This window comes from Ursus maritimus, unplaced genomic scaffold (genome assembly GCF_017311325.1).
Source record: "Ursus maritimus isolate PB19 unplaced genomic scaffold, ASM1731132v1 scaffold_2, whole genome shotgun sequence".
NCBI classification, from domain to species: domain Eukaryota; kingdom Metazoa; phylum Chordata; class Mammalia; order Carnivora; family Ursidae; genus Ursus; species Ursus maritimus.
Window position 1 is genome coordinate 23,599,106 of NW_024424452.1, and position 19,462 is coordinate 23,618,567.

Genomic DNA, 19,462 nt, shown 5'->3' on the forward strand with positions numbered 1-19,462 from the left:
ATATATGCGTATTTATTTAACAAAAAAAAGACTGATATAACTGACCTCTACCACTGAAACCAATATTATATGCTAATTAACTGCATTTAAATTAAAAAAAAAAACCTAAAAAATAAAATGTACTGCTAACTACGACGAATGTTTTGAAAAACGTGTGGCAGTCATTGATTTGAATTTCTTTTTCAAATTTTTAAAGATGACAAATAGCCTTCACGGGCACCTCAGTGGCTCAGTTGCTTAAGTGTCTGACTCCTGATTTTGGCTCAAGTCATGATCTCAGGATCATGAGATCAAGCCCTGTGTTAGGATCTGTGCTCACTAGAGAGTCTTACCTGAGCTTCTCTCTCTCCCTCTCCATCTTTCCCTCTCTGCCTTCTCTCTCTCAAAAATAAATCTTTTAAAAAAGAAAGAAAGATTACACATAAACTTTTTGGATGTTTCTAGGCACTTGTCTGATTTTTTTTTTTCCTGTAGGTTGACATGCCAGCCATGGATTCCTTTTGGTTCTCTGCCACAGGAAAGAAATTTTCACTATTTTCAGATGACATGAGACTATACAGAGAGAACCCTAAAGACTCTACCAAATAACTACTAGAAATGCTCAATGAATTCAGTCAAGTTTCAGGATACAAAATTAATATACAGAGATCTGCTGCATTTGTATACACTCCTAATGAAGTTGTAGAAAGAGAAATTAAGAAAACAATCCTGTTTACAATTATACCAAAAAGTTTAAAACATCTAGCAATAAACTTAACCAAGGAAGTGAAAAGCCTGTACTCTGAAAGCTATCCAACACTGGTGAATGAAACTGAAGATGACAGAAACAAATCCGTGAGCAAATTCCATGTTCATCAACGAGGAGAACCAATATTAAAACATCCATACTACCTAAAGGAACCTACAGTTTTAATGTAATTCCTATCAAAACATCAAGAGCAGTTCTTCACTCAACCAGAACAAAGAATCCTAAAATGTGTATGGAACACAAAGGACCCTGAATGGCCAAAGCAATCCTGAAAAAAGAAGAACTGGAGGTATCACAATTCCAGAGTCTGAGATATACTACAATGCTGTAGTAATCAAAACAATATGGCCTGGCACAAAAATGAACACACAGATCAATGGAACACAACAGATAGTCCAGAAATAACCCCATTCGTGTATGGTCAATTCATCCATGACAAAGTAGACAGGAATACACAATGGGGAAAAGATTTGTCTCTTCAACAAATTGTGTCGGAAAAACGGACACCCACCCACAAAACAATGACACCGGACCACTTCCTTACACCATGCACAAAAATAGGCTCAAAATGGATTAAAGACCTACATGTGAAACCTGAAACCATAAAATTCCTAAAAGTATATAGGCAGTAATGTCTTTGATATCAGTCATGGAAACATTTTTCTAGATAGGTCTCCTCTGGCAAGGGACACAAAAGCAAAAAGACAACATACTGAATGCAAGAAGATGTTTACAAATGATGTGTCTGATAAGATGTTAATATCCAAAATTTATAAAGAACTTATACAATGCCACACCAAAAAAAAAAAAAAAAAGAAAGAAAAAAACCAAAACCCAAATGATTCAATTGAAAAATAAGCAGAGGACACGAATAGACATTTCACTATAAAGAAATACAGATGGGCAACTGACACATGAAGAGATGCTTACTTTCACTAATCACGGGGGAAATTCAAATCAAAATAGCAATGAGATAGCATCTCCCACATGTCAAAATGGGTAGAAGAAAAAACATAAGAAATAACAAGTATTGCTGAAGACTGGAGAAAAAGGTACCCTCATGCGCTGTTGGAGGGAATGCAAACTGGTGCAGCCACCGTGGAAAACAAGATGTGGGTTCCTCACAAAATTTATAAATACCACAGGATCCAGTAATTCCACAGCTGGGCATTTATCTACCCAAGGTAAACGTAAATGCTAATTTGAGAAAAGAGATACACCGCTACATTAACTGAGGCATTATTACCACAGCTGAGATATGAAAGCAACCCAAGTGTCTATGAATACATTAGTGGATAAAGAAGATGTAGTATATATTCAAAAGAATATTACTCAGCCATAAAAAAGTATGAGATCTTGCCATTTGCAACAACAGGAATGGATATAGAAGATATAAGGCTAAATGAAAGAAGTCAGTCAGAGAAAGACAAATAACATGATTTCACTCACATCCGGAATTTAATAAACAAAGAAAAAAAGACGAATCAAAACAGACTCTTAAATACAGAAAACAAACTGATGGTTGGCAGAGGAGAAGTGGGTGGGGGGATGGGTGAAAAAGATGAAGGGGATTAACTGATGGTGATGAGCACAGAATCATGTATACAGTGGTTGAATCATATTGCACACCTGACACTAATATAACACTGTCTGTTACTTATACATGAATAAGAAAATTTTTTTAAAGAATAGCACCACAACAGATTTGTTGATTTCATCATCTTGGAATGAAGAATGAAGGGGGGTTAAACAGACGGGTGAATGAACCACGAGAGACTACGGACTCTGGGAAACAAACTGAGGGTTTCAGAGGGGAGGGGGGTGGGGGATTGGGATAGGCCGGTGATCGGTATTAAGGAGAGCACTCATTGCATGCATGGTGCACTGGGTGTTATACGCAAATAATGAACCATGGAACATTACATCAAAAACTAAGGATATACTGTATGGTGACTAACATAACATAATAAAAAATTATTATAAAAATTGTGACATTTGATAGAAATGATTTATCAATACCTTTATGAGGCTTTAGTCAAAAATATATTCTATCAAATATGTATAATAAGTTTTATATTTGTGTTGACTGAAAAAAAAGAAAATTGAAGGTCTGAACGTCAATCAAAGTCTTTTATCAGCCTCATCATTCAATTTATTTCTGTATTTTGTTTGGTTCCACAGAAATGGAGTCATACAATTAAATACTTTAAAGTAGTAAAAAAAAAAAAAAGAAAGAAAGAAAATGTGATATACTAAGTTTCTGAAATCATTAATAAATTGGAAAAATGGGGGTATTGTCATAAAATTGCTCCTATCCAGATACATAATAGAGTAACTATAGCAGGTCTGTGCAGTATAAGCCATTATTTCTTCCCCCAAATGATTATGCCCTCTTGCATCTTCTTCAGCAAGTTACCTCAATTTCATATGCAAAAGTTTTCCATTTATGAATTCAAATGTGCAAACCTTAAAATTGCATACATAGGATATATACCTCTCTTAAAATTCAATGAACTGGGGGGATAGTCTCATGTCTAAAATATACGTATATTTACTACATACATACAAATAAAATATCAAATGAAATACACTATGATGAAATGAAATCATACTGATACAGATACATTCTTTTTTTAAATGACTAGTCAATGTGGGAAGAAATTTTCACCTGTGTGGGAAAAGTTAGTATTAACCTGCAACAACAAATGCTGAAGTCACAGAAAGCTGCATTCTCCTTAGAAGATTTATCTTCTTTCTTACAACAAGCCACAGAAAGGAGCCTTGACAGTATGCCTGATGAATGTAAAACTTAGGAAGATATGTGAATATGTGAATTAGAAAATAAGCAAAACAGAAGAATGAATAAATTGGAAATGGATGAATCAGTAGACCCAAGCATCATTTTTAACATATTAAAAAATACCATCATTTTTCCTTCTGAAACACATTCATAAACTCTTAGTACAATCTTCTCCATATTTAGAAACTGTCTTGATAATTTCTTTTGAAAGATTTATTTTCTTATTTTAGAGAGAGAGAGAGAGAGAACACAAGCTGGGGGAGTGGTAAAAGGAGAGAGGGGGTGAAAGAGAGAAGCAGACTCCCCCTGAGTAGGGAGCCCAACACAGGGCTCAATCCCAGGACCCCGAGATCATGACCTGAGCTGAAATCAAGTCAGACGCTTAACTCACCGAGCCACCCAACACAACCCCGCCACCCCGACCCCAAACTGGGCTTTTCAGGGCAAGTTTTCTCCTAGATTTCAAGCTCCACATCTTGTGTCTGAGCTCTCCAAGCTTTACTTGGGATCTATTGAAGGTCTTTTTTTTTTTTTTTTTTTAATCGTCCCTGTACTTTTTTGGCCTTCAGGTCTGATTCAGACTCTTGCTGAAGGATCTGTGCAGCCTTTGGTCTAATTCCTGTTTGGAATGGGACTGCTCCTAATGGAACTGGGCTAGACCTCAATTTGAGTCCCTTTAAAAGCAGACCTTTCCAGTGGGATCTGTGTCAGTTGGAATTGTGTAGGCTTTGGTCCTATTCCCCCTTTGCAACTGCACTCTTCCCTTTGGGACTGTGCCTGTTGGAACTGCACTAGCCTTCAGTCTCTGGTCTGTTTGCGACTGAATTGTTCTGAAACTGGGCTGGCCTTTGGTCTGATTCCTTCTGGAATCGGGATGGCCCTGAAACACTTCTAAGAAATGGGATCCCAGTCATCAAAATGCTTTGACAGCACTATGCCCACAGGACAGTTATATGTTTAAAAACTACAATACATGTACACACAATATTGCTCAGCCATGAAAAAATGAAATTTTACCACTTGCAATAACATGGATGGAACTAGAGGGTCTTATGCTAAGCAAAATAAATCAGAGAAAGAATTATCATATGATTTCATTCATATGTGGAATTTAAGAAACAAAACAGAGGATCATGGAGAAAGGAGGAAAAAATAAAGTAAGACAAAATCAGAGAGGGACACAAACCACAAGAGACTCTTAACTATAGGAAACAAATTGAGGGTTGCTGGAGGGGAGATGGATGGGGGCATGGGATAACTTGGTGAAGGGCATTAAGGAGGGCATGGGATGTAATGAGCACGGGGTGTTATATGCAACTGATGAATCACTGAACTCTACCTCTGAAACTAATAATACACTATATATTAATTGAATTTAAATATAAGAAAATTCATTTTAAAAGGAAATTAAATTTAAAAATAAAAATAGATGAGAGAAGCCATATGATAATTGTCTTTCTCTGCTTGACTTATTTCACTTAGCATTATCTCCTCCAGTGCCTCATCTATGGAACATAAGAACTAGAAAGATCGGTAGGAGAAGAAAGGGATAAAGAAAGGGGGGGTAATCGGAAGGGGGAATGAACCATGAGAGACTATGTACTCTGAGAAACAAACTGAGGGCTTCAGAGGTGAGGGGGGCGGGGAATGGGATAGACTGGTGATGGGTAGTAAGGAGGGCACGTATTGCATGGTGCACTGGGTGTTATACACAACTGATGAATCATCGAACTTTACATGTGGGATGTACTGTATGTTGACTAACATAATATAATAAAAAATATTATTATAAAAATATAAATAAAATAAAAATAAATAAAAACAATGGTCCCTCTGCATACACATTACAAATAAATGGACTGACTTAACCAGAAATAATTTAGAACTTCAATGGCCATGATGGGGAACTTTCAATCATTAATGTCCTCAAAGCTGAACTGGACAACCATGGTTCTAAAATGGGACACCTATTTCAATCATATTTTGAAGCTTCTAAATGCTAAGAATTGAAAATTGCATCTAGCCAAATACAATTTATAAACTAAATGAGCCAACCATACAATTAGACAAAACAGAGCTTCTGAGTCCTGTTCCTCCCCTCCCCCACCTTCTTTGCCTATAGAAGGGAGGCAACAACCTTGTGCTCAGGCCACACCTCAGGCCCCACATCTGGCACCTTCTCCCTCAGTTCTCTCAGGCAACCTCTCATCTCCTCTGCTCCCACCCTCTTATCCTTTTACTGAACCTTCCTTTTCCTCTGAAGCTCCCTCTGCTCCCTCCTCTCCCAACCTGTTGAAACCTGCCCCTTTGAATCTAAGTGTTCTGAGGATTGAAAAAGACCCCACATTTCCAAGTTTCCTTTTTTTTTTTTTTTTTGACTACAGTTGACACACAATATTACATTAGTTTCAGGTGTACAACTTAGTGATTCTATAACTTTATACATTAGGCTATATTCACTATGAGTATAGCTACCGTCTATCCCATTACATCACTACGAACCATCATTGACTGTATTCCTTATGCTCTGCTTTTTATTCCCATGACTTACTCATTTCATTACTGGAGGCCTATATCTCCCTCTCCCCTTCACCCATTTTGCCCACCACATGATAGTGAGTGTGCTGTGGGCTCTCCTTTGTTACAATATGTAGATGATTGGCATCTCTGCTCCCCTCCTCACACCTCTTCACAGGAAGACAGCATCCACCTGGGAAAACTTTTGGCCTTAAAAGGGTCATGCAGTCTCCAAAGAAAAACTGCAGTTTGCTCAAACTCAGCTTAGGTATTTAGGTCACCTGATCTCAGAACAAGGACGACATCTGGATCAGGCAGACTCAAGGCATCCTCAATTTCTCACGACCTAAAACTAAGCACCAATGACCAGGCTTACTGTCGACAATGGATTCCAAATCTCTCATAAGGCTCAGCCGCTATATGCTTTACTAAAAACTGACAAACCTAACACAATTATTCAGAAAGAGGGGGATGGCCTAGCCTTTGAAACCTTAAACAAAAGTCTACCAACAGCCCCTGACCTCGGACCTCCTAATGATCAACTTCCCTTTTTCCTCTGTGTAACAGGGAAGGAATGCCCTTGGTGTGCTCACCCCAAAACACAGGGACCACCATCACCCCATAAGGTATTAGAGTCCTCACCTCCTATGAAATCCTCCTGGTACCACTCCTCACATAACTCTTTCTGGTTCCAAAAGCCTCAACCCAGCCACCCTTCTCCCCTCCTTCACAGATGAAACCCCCCCACAGCCACTTCACACCGACAGGTCACCTGTTGACTCCCTGTGACAATTTTCAGCAAACTGCTCTAACCAAAGCACACTTTTCATGCTTTCCTGATGGTTCTTACTTAGAGGAGGAAAATGATAAATATCTCGCCAGCTAAGCTACCACAACTCCCTTTGAGGACACTGAGGCAGCACCTTTCCCTCTGGCTACTTCAGCCCAGCAGGATGAGTTCTGTGTCCTTAAGGCAGCTTCTATTGTAGCCGAGGGCAGCAATGCAAACATGTAAGCTGATACTCGGTATGTGCTTTGGATAGCTAGCTCATGGTTTTGGAATATTATGGAAGCAATGTGATTTCCTTACTACAATGGGAATGAGATTTAAAAAATGGCTGTATGTCTAAAATTCATCAGATGCTATGCTTTCGCCTGCAGATCTAGCTATTATAAAGGTCCTAGGGATATTCTGCACTTGATTGCCTGGACACCAAAGGAAACCACCCTGCTGATATTTCTGCCCAAAAAAGCTGCTCAAAAGGACACCGAGAGCCAGACCTCTGTCATGTTCTGAAGGGATGTCGACCAATTGACAATTGGGAAAACTTGACCAGACATGCCCAACAACTGGCTCAGAAAAGGAGAAACAATGTTGGGAATCTAATGACTGTTTGATAAAAAGAGAGAATTCTGGCTTGGGTCAAATAACAATCTGGCCCTCCCCAAGATTCTAAAATTCCCACCCCTGACAACTGTACAAACATTAAACCATTGGTCTACTGACAAACTGATAGTGTTGATGAACCAGTATTCGTGGGGAAATGCTAAGAAGACTGCAGAAAGTGCCAACCTTCCTTTCCCACTTGTCCAAAATACGATCCTGGAAAACAAATCCATACCTCCCCTGGGCATTTTAGACTGCTCAATGAACCATTTGAGATTTGGCAAGTAGATTTCATGCAACTTCCTCATCTCATGGAAGTAAGTATGTGTTAGTCAATGTGCCTATGTTTTCTCACTGGACCAAAGCTTCCCCTTGTAGAAAGGCCAATGTTTTGTGTGGTTAAAATCTTGTTAGAAAAAAATCATCCCTCCCAGGGAAGCCCTCTTGAACTACACAGTGACCAGAAAACCCATTCTACCGTGCAGGCGTTTCACCGAGTTTGTGATGTTTGGCCAGTTTTACAACACTTACATTGTACATTACTATCCTCTAACCTCACAACTGGTCCAACACCATAACAGCAATACTGGGGACTCAACTGGCAGAGAATTTCCAACGACCTAGGCCAAACGCATTTCCATTACTTCTTCTAAATCTCAAGGCCATCCCCTTTGGAGCTCAGACTCCCAACCTTGGAGATAATCACTGGACATCCATGCATTTGACCATTGCCCCCTTTGACCCGGAGTTGGGAAAAGGGGATATATTTCAATACTGCAAAGATCTAGTTGCTTCTATTGAAACGAACCATGTTGTAGCAGAGCAATCTTTTCACAGTCCACTCCCAGGGGACAATTATCTTGACCACCACATATACAAGCTGGAGATTCTCTCTCTTCGGAAAGACACCTCCGCAGAGATTCTCTTCAACCCCCCACCTTGAGAGGCCCTTATTGGATACTGCTAACCAAACCTTGTGCTGCCAAATCCCAGGGAATGGGCTCTTGGGTCCACGGGACACATTTAAAGAAGGCACCAGACCCTGACTGGACCTGGACACCATCTGGTCACGAGAACATAAATACTTCCCAAATTGAAAGAGAAAACATCTGGGGAGACAGCTTTCCCCCACATGTCCGGACCAGGCCTGCATTCCTTTTCTCACTGTTGCTCCTCCTACCTCTTTTGTGCAAGGAACATGCCTTTTTCTGCATTTCCCAGTCTCTTGCAAAAGGAGGAAACCTCTTTGGAGTATGACCTTTCCAGAAATAGCCTCATTTTTATCTTGTGAGCATTTCTAGAGTTTTAGAAGTTTCAGAATTCAAAAGCCTTTCTTTTACCTAAACTATTAACTGCATTCTGATTCTAATCCAAAATGCATGGTTTCTGAATTTACAACATATGAGACCATTATAGATAACAGAGAATTCTAAACAATTCTTTTGAAATAACAATACTGTTTTTAAATGTTTCACAAGCATTCCTATTGTTGCAAAAAGTTCTCTAATGCTTAATGTTCTTCAGCGTATCTAGTTTCCCAAATGTTCTCGGTGATTTCATTCAGTGCATTCTCGCAGTATTTCACTATTTTTGCTCCCAGCCACTTGAGGAAGACATTTTCAGCAGACACACAGTACTCTGGGTTTGCCTTCATAGGGAGAAACCTTTCTTCCTTCAGTCTAAACAAATGCCAATAAAAACTTTCAGTTGGCTAAAGATCTAGGGTCCCGGTTTAGAACCTACATATGGTTTGGAATTCTCATCTTGCTTTTGATTCTGTACTTGCTCTCTCTCAATCCGTTGTAGAAACAGTGTCCCCAGTGAGGTGATGCTGGCTCACTGGTCTCAATCTTGAGCAGATACAGACTTTTCACATGGGAGGTACATGAGAGTTTCTCCCTTCTAACCCTTCCGGTTCCTCAATGTCACTTGAGTAGTTTACAACTGTGATGCACATTTCCTCCAACATGAGACATGCCAACCAGAAAAGGCTTTGCTGGCACTGAAACACAAAGCCACTAAATACAAAGAACTTGACTGCTGATCAGAAATTCTTTCAAGGACACGTGGGTGGCAGTTAAATGTCTGCCTTCGGCTCAGGTCATGATCCCAGGGTCCTGGGATCGAGTCCCACATTGGGCTCCTTGCTCAGGGGGGGCCTGTTTGTTCCTCTGCCTCTCTCTCTCTCTCACACACACACACACATAAATAAATAAAATCCTAAAAAGAAAAAAATTCTTCCAAGGAAACTTCTTTTTATGTAAATTACAATTAGTTCACACCCACTGGTATAGTCACTTCAGGTGTAACGTAGTGATTCAACACGTCTAGGCAACACCTGGTGCTCATCCCCAGAGCATGACTTAATCCCCATCACCTATTTAACCCATCCCCCCAAACATCTCTCCTCTGATTACCAACAGGTTGTTCTCTATAGTAAAAAGGCTGTTTTCTTGGTTTGCTTCTTTTCTGCTTGCACATTTTTAAAAATAAATTCCACAAATGAGTAAAATCATATCGTATTTGTCTTTCTCTGACTTATTTTCCTCATCGAGAGAAATCTTGATCAGAAGGGGTAAATTTGAAGTCCTAATGGGAAATGTCACAAAACACAGGAGGTTTTGGCAGGGGGAGCTCAGACACACTACCACTCTGAATAAACTGGGGACCCAATAGGAAGACGTGGACTTGACCTCGCACGTGAATACTCCACTATTCCAGCTACAGGAACTCTATTCTCATCTCTCCATCCCCTCCCCCCAGCCCCCACCTCCCAACAGGACTCAACCATGAGAAGCCACATGATTTGAACTACCAGATGCCTCCAATGGACTTCTGGTTCCTAACAGCCTTCTAAACTGCCCCCTTTTTGCCTGAAAACAGTGAGCCTCTCTGATGCTCCCTGATGTGCCTAAGGTTTAGTCACTGCTTCTCTGTCCTACATTCACTTCTTTCCTTCTCAACAAACCCCATTTGCTGATAAATCCGAGAGTTTCTACCTTTAATGTTACAAACTGGACGGCACTTTGTTTTTACCTGGGCCTCTGGTTCCCGCAGAAATCGGAGAGTGGGACCCCAGCTCATTCTTCTAGAAGGTCCTGAGAGTCAGCAGTTAGTGCATTCAAGTCCCAACTGAAAGCAGCTCCTGTTCCTCTGAGTTTGGCTCAGGATTTCTCCCCAGAAACAAGCCTGCATCTGTAACAAGCCAACCACAGCATCTCTGATGTGGCGTCGCGGGACCCCTCAAGCCACGGATCCCTGAGTAAAACAGGTCTGTTCAAATACCCGCAGGGAAAATGAGGACTGAACCAGGGGAACAGCCCCCAACATGCAAGCGACTGTGCTGCTCACTTACCAGCATGTCCTGGGAAGCCGCCCAGAGCCGCCCCCTCAGCACTCAGCCAACAAGGCAGCTTCTTCCTCTACCTCGGGAGGCGACAAGTTGCTGCAAAGCCCCCAGGGTCTTCCCGGGGTGGCGGCAGAACCTGCTGGTAACGCAGCTCTGGCTCTTTGAGGGGAGCTGGGTCTCCTGTCCGCAGCACAAGCCTTTCCTGCCCTGAGACGCCCTTGGTCAGATAACTGCCAGGGCGCGCCCTCTACCCAATGGCCTTTGCTGCTCCCGCAGAGAAAGCGCCCCCTCTAGTTGGAGGTGCACTGGCGCCCTCTGCCGGCTGCCCTGGGAATCCCTACAATGCTCAAAGCCATGGCGGCTCCCCTGAAGGCACTGAAAGTGCTTCTGGTCCTGCCAAGCCTGTTCCCTAGACTGGGGCAGGGCTTTGTGACAGCGCCTCAGACACAAAGATAATCTTTTCCTTCTCTTTCTGTGTGAGTGAAGAATGAAACCGACTTTGTCGATGTAATTACATGATTTGTAGTGCTTGCACCACTCCCCTCAGAAATAGACTACAGATTTACATAATGCAAAGTAACTGATAGTTGTGTTTACCCACCAAAATATTCGTAGTAAATAAAACATTGACACCCATTACACTATTTTAATTTTTCTTTCCTTCTTCTTCCTCTTAAGAAAAGAATAATTTCCGGTCAGGTCAGGATATATGAGATTCCATTTATACAAGACATCATCTAGCACCATCATGATCTTGATTGTGAGAGTTTATTTTCGACTTTGCCAATCAAGTGTCTGGTGACACATAGATGACAGGGTCAAAATGCAAACCTAGAGGGTGCTACACATGCGTCATGTATTTACTGCATGTTTCCTTAGATAATATTTTCAATGAAAAGTGCTTTAGAGATGGCAGATGGATGAAATCATTTCCATCGATCTGGTAAGGAACCCATTTTACCTTCAAATACTAATTGCCATCTCTTCACAACCAGAAGAAGGCTTGGTGAAGTATGACACTTCTGCTTGGATGTAAGAGAAGGCTGCGGGGTTTGAAACCATCCATCTACCATCCTGCATCAGGATCCACAGTGGACATGAGGATAGCAATTCCCTATCCTGCTGCACACTGCTAGCTCCAGAAGGAGAATATGGTCCTTATTCTCGAATACTTTTGGTTGAGATCAGCAACGGATCTGTGCCAGTTCCAGGCTGCAGGACCTGCAGCCTGGTTTTGGAACATGAGCAAAGCCCCTCTGATACAGGAGGAATGCAGCAGGGATGGGGTGGGGAGGGAGATATCTCAAGGTCACCTCCCCACAGCGTAGGCTCTAGAGACTACCTGCCAAAGAGCAGCATGCTCTCCTTCAAGGCACCTCTCTCCCTGACAGATCCTGTGGCTGGCCCCCACATCCCCAGGCAGAATGACAGGTACTCATCTTCCCAAGCGAAATGGCCTCTGGAAGGAGGTTGGAGTCAAAGAATTCTGATGCCCATGATTCCTGCCTTTTCTTCCCCCAACACTCAGAGCCCCTCCTCCCTGGCCCATGGTTCCCCCTCCACACACCAGAACCACCTCCCACCTTTCCTCCTTGCAATTCTTCTTTGTCCCTTCTTAGCTCTACCCCTATTGCCCTCTGATTCTTCCTCTTCCTCTCTCAGAATCCTGGTGGTGCTATACTCTCTGGGTGTTGTCGAGGAGTCCCTTGAGACAGAAGCTTATGAACTTTATGACTTAAAATTAACAAGCATCATGGAAATTCCACACAGATCAATCATGAGAATCAGCTTGGCATTTTTCCATTTATGTGCATAATTTAAACCCTAGAGACAGCTAGTGATGTGACAGAGACAGGTCTGTGATTCATCAGTCTTATATAATACCCAGTGCTCATTACATCACATGCCCTCCTTAATGTCCATCACCCAGTTACCCCATCCCTCTACCCTCCTCCCCTCCAGCAGTGCTCAGGTTGTTTCCTATGATTAAGAGTCTTGTACGGTTTGTCTCCCTCTCTGGTTTTGTCTTGTTTTATTTTTTCCTCTCTTCCCCGATGATCCATCTTGTTTCTTAAATTCCACATATCAGTGAGATCATATGATAATTGTCTTTCTCTGATTAACTTATTTCACTTAGAATAATACACTCTAGTTCTATCCACATCATTGTGAATGGCAAGATTCTTTTTTTTTTTTGATAGCTAAGTAATATTCCAGTGTGTGTGTGTGTGTGTGTGTGTGTGTGTGCGCGCGCACGCGCACACGCATATGCCATACCTTCCTAATCCATTCATCTGTTGATGGATATCTGGGCTCTTTACATAGTTGGCTATTGTGGACATTGCTGTTATAAACATTGGGGTACAGGTGCCCCTTCAGATCACTACATTTGCATCTTTGGGGCAAATACCCAGTAGTTCAATTGCGAGGTTGTAGGATACCTCTATTTGTAACTTTTTGAAGAACCTCCATACTGTTTTCCAGAGTGGCTGCACCAGCTTACACTCCCACCAACAGTGTAAGAGGGTTCCCCTATCTCCTCATTCTAACTAACATTTGTCATTTTCTGACTTGTTAATTTTAGCCATTCTGACTTGTGTGAGGTCGTATTGCTTTGTGGGTTTGATTTGTATTTCCCTGATGCCAAGTGATGTGGAGTTTTTTTTTTTCCATGTGTCTGTTGGACATTTGGGTATCTTCTTTGGAGGAATGTCTGTTCATGTCTTCTGCCCATTTCTTGATTTCTCTTGTGTGTTGTGTTTGGTAAGTTCTTTATAGATTTTGGAGACTAGCTCTTTATCTGATACATCATTTGCAAATATCTTCTCCCATTCTGTTGGCTGTCTTTTGGTTTAGTTGACTGTTTGCTTTCCTGTGCAAAAGCTTTTTCTCTCAATGAAGTCCTAATAGTTCATTCTTGCCTTTGTTTCCCTGCCTTTGGAAATGTGTCTAGCAAGAAACTGCTGTGTCCTAGGTCACAGAGGTTACTGCCTTTGTTCTCCTCTAGGATTTTGATGGATTCCTGTCACACATTGAGGTCTTTCATCCGTTTTGAGTCTATTTTTGTGTATGGTATAAGGAAATGGTCCGCTTTCATTCTTCTGCATGTGGCTGTCCAATTTTCCCAACACTATTTGTTGAAGAGACTGTCTTTTTCCATTAGATATTCTTTCCTGCTTTGTCAAAGATTAGTTGACCATAGACTTGAGGGTCGATTTCTGGGTTTGCTATTCTGTTCCATTGATCTATGTCTGTTTTTGTGCTATTACTATACTGTCTTGATGACTACAGCTTTCTTATAGACCTTGAAGTCCGGAATTGTGATGCCACCAGTTTTGGTTTTCTCTTTCAATATCCTTTGGCTATTCAGGGTCTTTTCTTGTTCCATACAAATTTTAGGATTATTTGTTCCAGCTCTGTGAAAAAAGTTGATGGTATTTGATAGAGATTGCATCGACTGTTTTAGATTGCTTTAGGCAACATTTTAACAATATCTGTTCTTCCAATCCATGTGCATGGTATGTTTTTCCATTTCTTTGTGTCTTTCTCAATTTTTTTCATGAATGTTCTACAGTTTTCTGAGGAGATCCTTTGCCTCTCTCATTAGGTATATTCCTAGGTATCTTACGGTTTGGGGTGCAATTGTAAATGGGATTGACTCCTTAATTTCTCTTTCTTCTGTCTCGTTGTTAGTGTATAGAAATGCAACTGATTTTTGTACATTGATTTTATTCTCTGCCACATTGCTGAATTCCTGTATGAGTTCTAGCAATTTTTGGGTGGAGTCTTTTGGGTTTTCCACATAGAGTATCATGTCATTTGGAGAGAGTGAGTATGATCTCTTCTTTGCTAATTCAGATGCCTTTATTTCTCTTTGTTATCTTATTGCTGAGGCTAGGACTTCCAGTACTATATTGAACGGCAGTGGTGATAGTGGACATCCCTGCCATGTTCCTGACCTTAGGGGACAAGCTCTCAGTTTTTCCCCATTGAGAATGATATTTGCTATGGGCTTTTCATACATGGCTTTTATGAAACTGAGATATGTTTTGTCTATCCCTACACTGTGAAGTTTTAATCAAGAAAGGATGCTGTACCTGTCAAATGCTATTTCTGTATCTATCGAGAGGATCATATAGTTCTTGTCCTTCCTTGTATTAATGTGTATCCCATTGATTGATTTGTGCAGGTTGAACCACCCTTGCAGCCCAGGAATAAATTCCACTTGGTCGTGGTGAATAATCCTTTTAATGGACTGTTGGATCCTATTGGCTAGTATTTTGGTGAGAATTTTTGTATCTATGTTCATCATGGGTATTGGTCTGTAATTCTCCTTCTTGGTGCAGTCTCTGGTTTTGGGATCGAGGTAATGCTGGCCTCATAGAAAGACTTTGGAAGTGTTCCTTCCATTTCTATTTTTTGAAACAGCTTCAGAAGAATAGGTAATAATTCTTCTTTAAATGTTTGGTAGAATTCCCCTGGGAAGCCATCTGGCCCTGGGCTCTTTTGTTTGTTGGGAGATTTGTGATCACTGCTTCAATTTCCTCGCTGGTGGTTATGGGTCTGTTCAGATTTTCTACTTCTTCCTGGTTCAGTTTTGGTAGTTTAAATGTCTCTAGGGATGCATCTTCCAGATTGCCTAATTTGTTGGCGTATAGTTGCTCATAGTATGTTCTTATAATTTTTTAGTATTTCTTTGGTGCTGATTGTGATATCTCCTCTTTCATTCATGATTTTATTTATTTGGGTCCTTTCTCTTTTCTTTTTGATAAGTCTGGGCAGGGGTTTATCAATCTTATTAATTCTTTCAAAGAACCAGCTCCTAGTTTCACTGATCTGTTCTACTGTTATTTTGGTTTTCTATTTCCTTGATCGTTGCCTTAATCCTTATTATTTCTCTTCTTATGCTGGGTTTAGGCTTTATTTGCTGTTCTTTTTCCAGCTCCTTTAGGTGTGAGGTTAGGTTGTGTACTTGAGACCTTTCTTGTTTATTGAGAATGGCTTGTATTGCTATATGCTTCCCTCTTAGGACCACCTTTGCTGCGCCCCAAAGGTTTTGAACAGTTGTGTTTTCATTTACATTTGTTTCCGTGAATTTTTTTTCTTTAATTTCCTGGTTCATTTTTTTTATTATTATTATTATGTTCAGCAGCAGTATCTACAATAGCCAAGCTGTGGAAGGAGTCGAGATGTCCTTCAACAGATGAATGGATAAAGAAGATGTGCTTCATATATGCAATGGAATATTAATCAGCCAGCAGAAAGGATAAATAACCACCATTTGCACTGACATGGATGGAACTGCAGGGTATTATGCTAAGTGAAATAAATCAGGGAGAGAAAGACAACTATCTTATGGTTTCACTCCTTTGTGGAACATAAGGAACCACACAAAGGACCACAGGGGAAAGGAGAGAAAACTGAGTGGGAGGAAATCAGAGACGGAGACAAACCATGAGAGACTCTGGACTCTGGGGACCCATTCATTCTTTAGTAGAATGCTCTTTTGCCTTCACATATTTGAGTTCTTTCCAAGTTTCCTCTGGTAATTGAGTTCCAGTTTCAAAGCAGTGTGGTCCAAAAATACACAGGGAATGATCCCTATCTTTTGGTACCAGTTGAGACCTGATTTGTGACCCAGGATGTGATCTATTCTGGAGAATGTTCCCTGTGCACTCGAGAAGAATGTGTATTCTGTTGCTTTAGGATGGAATGTTCTGAATATTTATGTGAGGTCCATGTGGTCCAGTGTGTTATTCAAAGCCCTTAGTTTCCTTGTTGATCTTCTGCTTAGATGATCTCTTCATTGCAGTGAGTGAGGAGTTAAATACCCTACTATTATTGTATTATCGATGTGTTTTCTTAATTTTGTTATTAATTGGCTTATATTATTGGCTGCTCCCATATTCAGGGCATAAATATTTACAATTGTTAGATCATCTTGTGGGATAGGCACTTTAATTATGATAAGTGTCCTTCCTCATCTCTTATTACAGTCTTTGGTTTAAAATCTAATTTGTCTGATATAAGGATTGGTACCTCAGCTTTCTTTTGATGTCCATTAGCATGATAAATGGTTCTCCACCTCCTCACTTTCAATCTGTAGGTTTCCTTGGGTCTAAAATGAGTCTCTTGCAGAAAGCATTATGATGGGTCTTGCCTTTTTATCCAATCTGATAGCCTGGTGACTTTTGATTGGGGCATTTAGCCCACTTACATTCAGAGTATCCATTGAAAGATATTAATTTACTGCCATTGTATTATCTGTAGAGTGACTGTTACTTTATATTGTCTCTGTTCCTTTTTGGTCTATGTTACTTTTGGGCTCCTTGCTTAGAGGATTTCTTTTAGTATTTCTTATAGGGCTGGTTTGGGATCACAGGTTCTTTTAGTTTCCATTTGGCCTGGAAGCTATTTATCACCCCTTCTAATTTGAATGACATCCTAGCTGGTTAAGGTATTCTTGGCTACATATTTTTCTCATTGAGTACCCTGAATATATCATGCCAGTCCTGACTGGCCTGCCAGGTCTCTGTGGATAGGTCTGCTGCCAGTGTCATGTTTCTACCATTGTAGGTTAAGGACCTCTTGTCCCAAGCTGCTTGCAGGATTTTCTCTTTGTCTCTGAGAATTGCAAGTTTCACTATTACATGTCCAAGTGTTGACCTATTTTTTATTGATTATGAGGGGGGGGGTCTCTGTGCCTCCCAGATTTTGATGCCTGTTTCCTTCCCCTGATTAAGGAAGTTCTCTGCTATAATTTGTTCCAATATACCTTTTTTTATAACAATTTTTATATTATTTTAGTCACCATACAGTACATCCCTAGTTTTTGATGTAAAGTTCCATGATTCATTACTTGCATATAACACCCAGCGCACCATGCAATACATGCCCTCCTTAATACCCATCACCAGCCTATCCCATTCCCCCACCCCCCTCCCCTCAGAAGCCCTCAGTTTGTTTCTCAGAGTCCATAGTCTCTCATGGTTCATTCCCCCTTCTGTTTATCCCCCCTTTCTTCTTCCCTTTCTTCTCTTATCTATCTTCCTACTTCTTATGTTCCATAAATGAGTGAAACCATATGATAATTGTCTTTCCAATATGCCTTCTGCCCCCCCTCTCTCACTTTCCTCTTCTTCTGGGATCCCAGTTATTCTAATTTTGTTTTGCTTTATGGTATCACTTATCTCTTGAATTCTCCCCTCGTGATTCATAGTTGTTTCTCTCTCTGTCTTCCTCAGCTTTTTAATTCTCCATCATTTGGTCTTCTATGTCACTAATTCTCTCTTCTGACTCATTATCCTAGCAGTTAGAGCCTCCATTTTTAATTGCACCTCATTAATAGCCTTTTTGATTTCCAGTTGGATTTTAGTTTTTTATTTCTCCAGAAGGGATTCTCTACTGTCTTCTATGCTTTTTTCAAGCCCAGCTAGTGTCTTTATAATCAGTATTCTGAACTCTAGTTCCAACATCTTACTTATGTCCATACTGATTAGGGGCCTGATAATCAGTACCGCCTCATGTTCTCATTCTTGAGGTGAGTTTTTCTGTCTTGTCATTCTGTCCAGAGATGAATAGATGAACAAGAGAATAAAATACTAAAATGGCAACAATGACCCCAGAGAAATATATAATGAAAAGATCGAAAGAGACCTGAATCCAAAGGAAAAAAAAAAAAGGAAAGAAAAAGAAAAGAAGAATATAATCAGACAGGTGAGCAGAATAGAGCAATACACTGGATTCCGTGTTTATTTTGCTCAGTTTGTTAGAAGAAACTGCATCTCAAAATTGTGAAGAAAGAAAAACATATATATACAAAAATAAAATTAAATACATTGAAAGGATAGAATATAACTTTAAAGTTGAAAATTTTAGAAAGACATTAACAAAACAAGACACAAATACAAAAAAAGGAAGAAGAAAAAAACAACAACAAAGAGAATATGATCAGACAGATGTATAGAGCAGAGCCATACACTAAATTTTGGGTGTATTTTGGTCTGTTAGAAGAAACTGCATCCCAAAATTGTAAAGAAAGAAAAACCTATATATATAGAAAAATAAGATTAAATACAATGAAGGGTCAGAATGTAACTGTAAAAATGAAAGTTGAAAACGATTTTTAAAAAAGAATTGATAAGTCTTGATTGAAAAAGGAAAGAAAAAATTGAAAAAAATTAAAGTTGAAAGACTAAGGAATCATTTGGAAAAAGCTATGAATTCTATGTGCTATATTCCCCTAGTTGCTGGAGTTTTATAGTTCCCATTGATCAGTAAACTTGGTCTTGGCTGGATGTTCTTGCTGAACGTCTGGGGTGTGATGCCTGTTGCATTGATTCTCAAGTGTATTTGCCCCAGGCAGAATTGTACCACCCTTGCCAGGGGGCCAGGCTACGTAATCTGGTCTGGTTTGCTCTCTGTGGCTTTTGTTCCTTGAAGGCTTTCCGCGAAGCTTTAGAGGATGAGAACGAAAATGGTGCCCTGCCAATCTCCAGCCCTGGAGCCCAAAGCTCAGGGTCCCACTCCTCAGTGCACCCTCAGAGAAAAGCAGTCAATCACTCCTGTCTCCCTGGTCTCCTGCAGTACTCCAACGTCACCCAGACTACTGACCGAGGGTTTCTATCTCAGGTACATGACCAATTTCGAGTCTCCAAACAC

General features: G+C 40.4%; 1 protein-coding gene across 1 annotated transcript in view; it reads right to left on the reverse strand.

The window, feature by feature from the left end:
* LOC121103776 (probable pathogenesis-related protein ARB_02861) overlaps window positions 1-19,462 on the reverse strand; it is a 47,254-nt gene that overhangs the window by 17,335 nt on the left and 10,457 nt on the right. Inside the window, exon 3 of the transcript XR_005836042.1 lies at window positions 10,489-10,647. The gene's annotated coding sequence lies outside the window, so the exon portion shown is untranslated. The remainder of the gene's footprint in view (window positions 1-10,488; window positions 10,648-19,462) is intronic.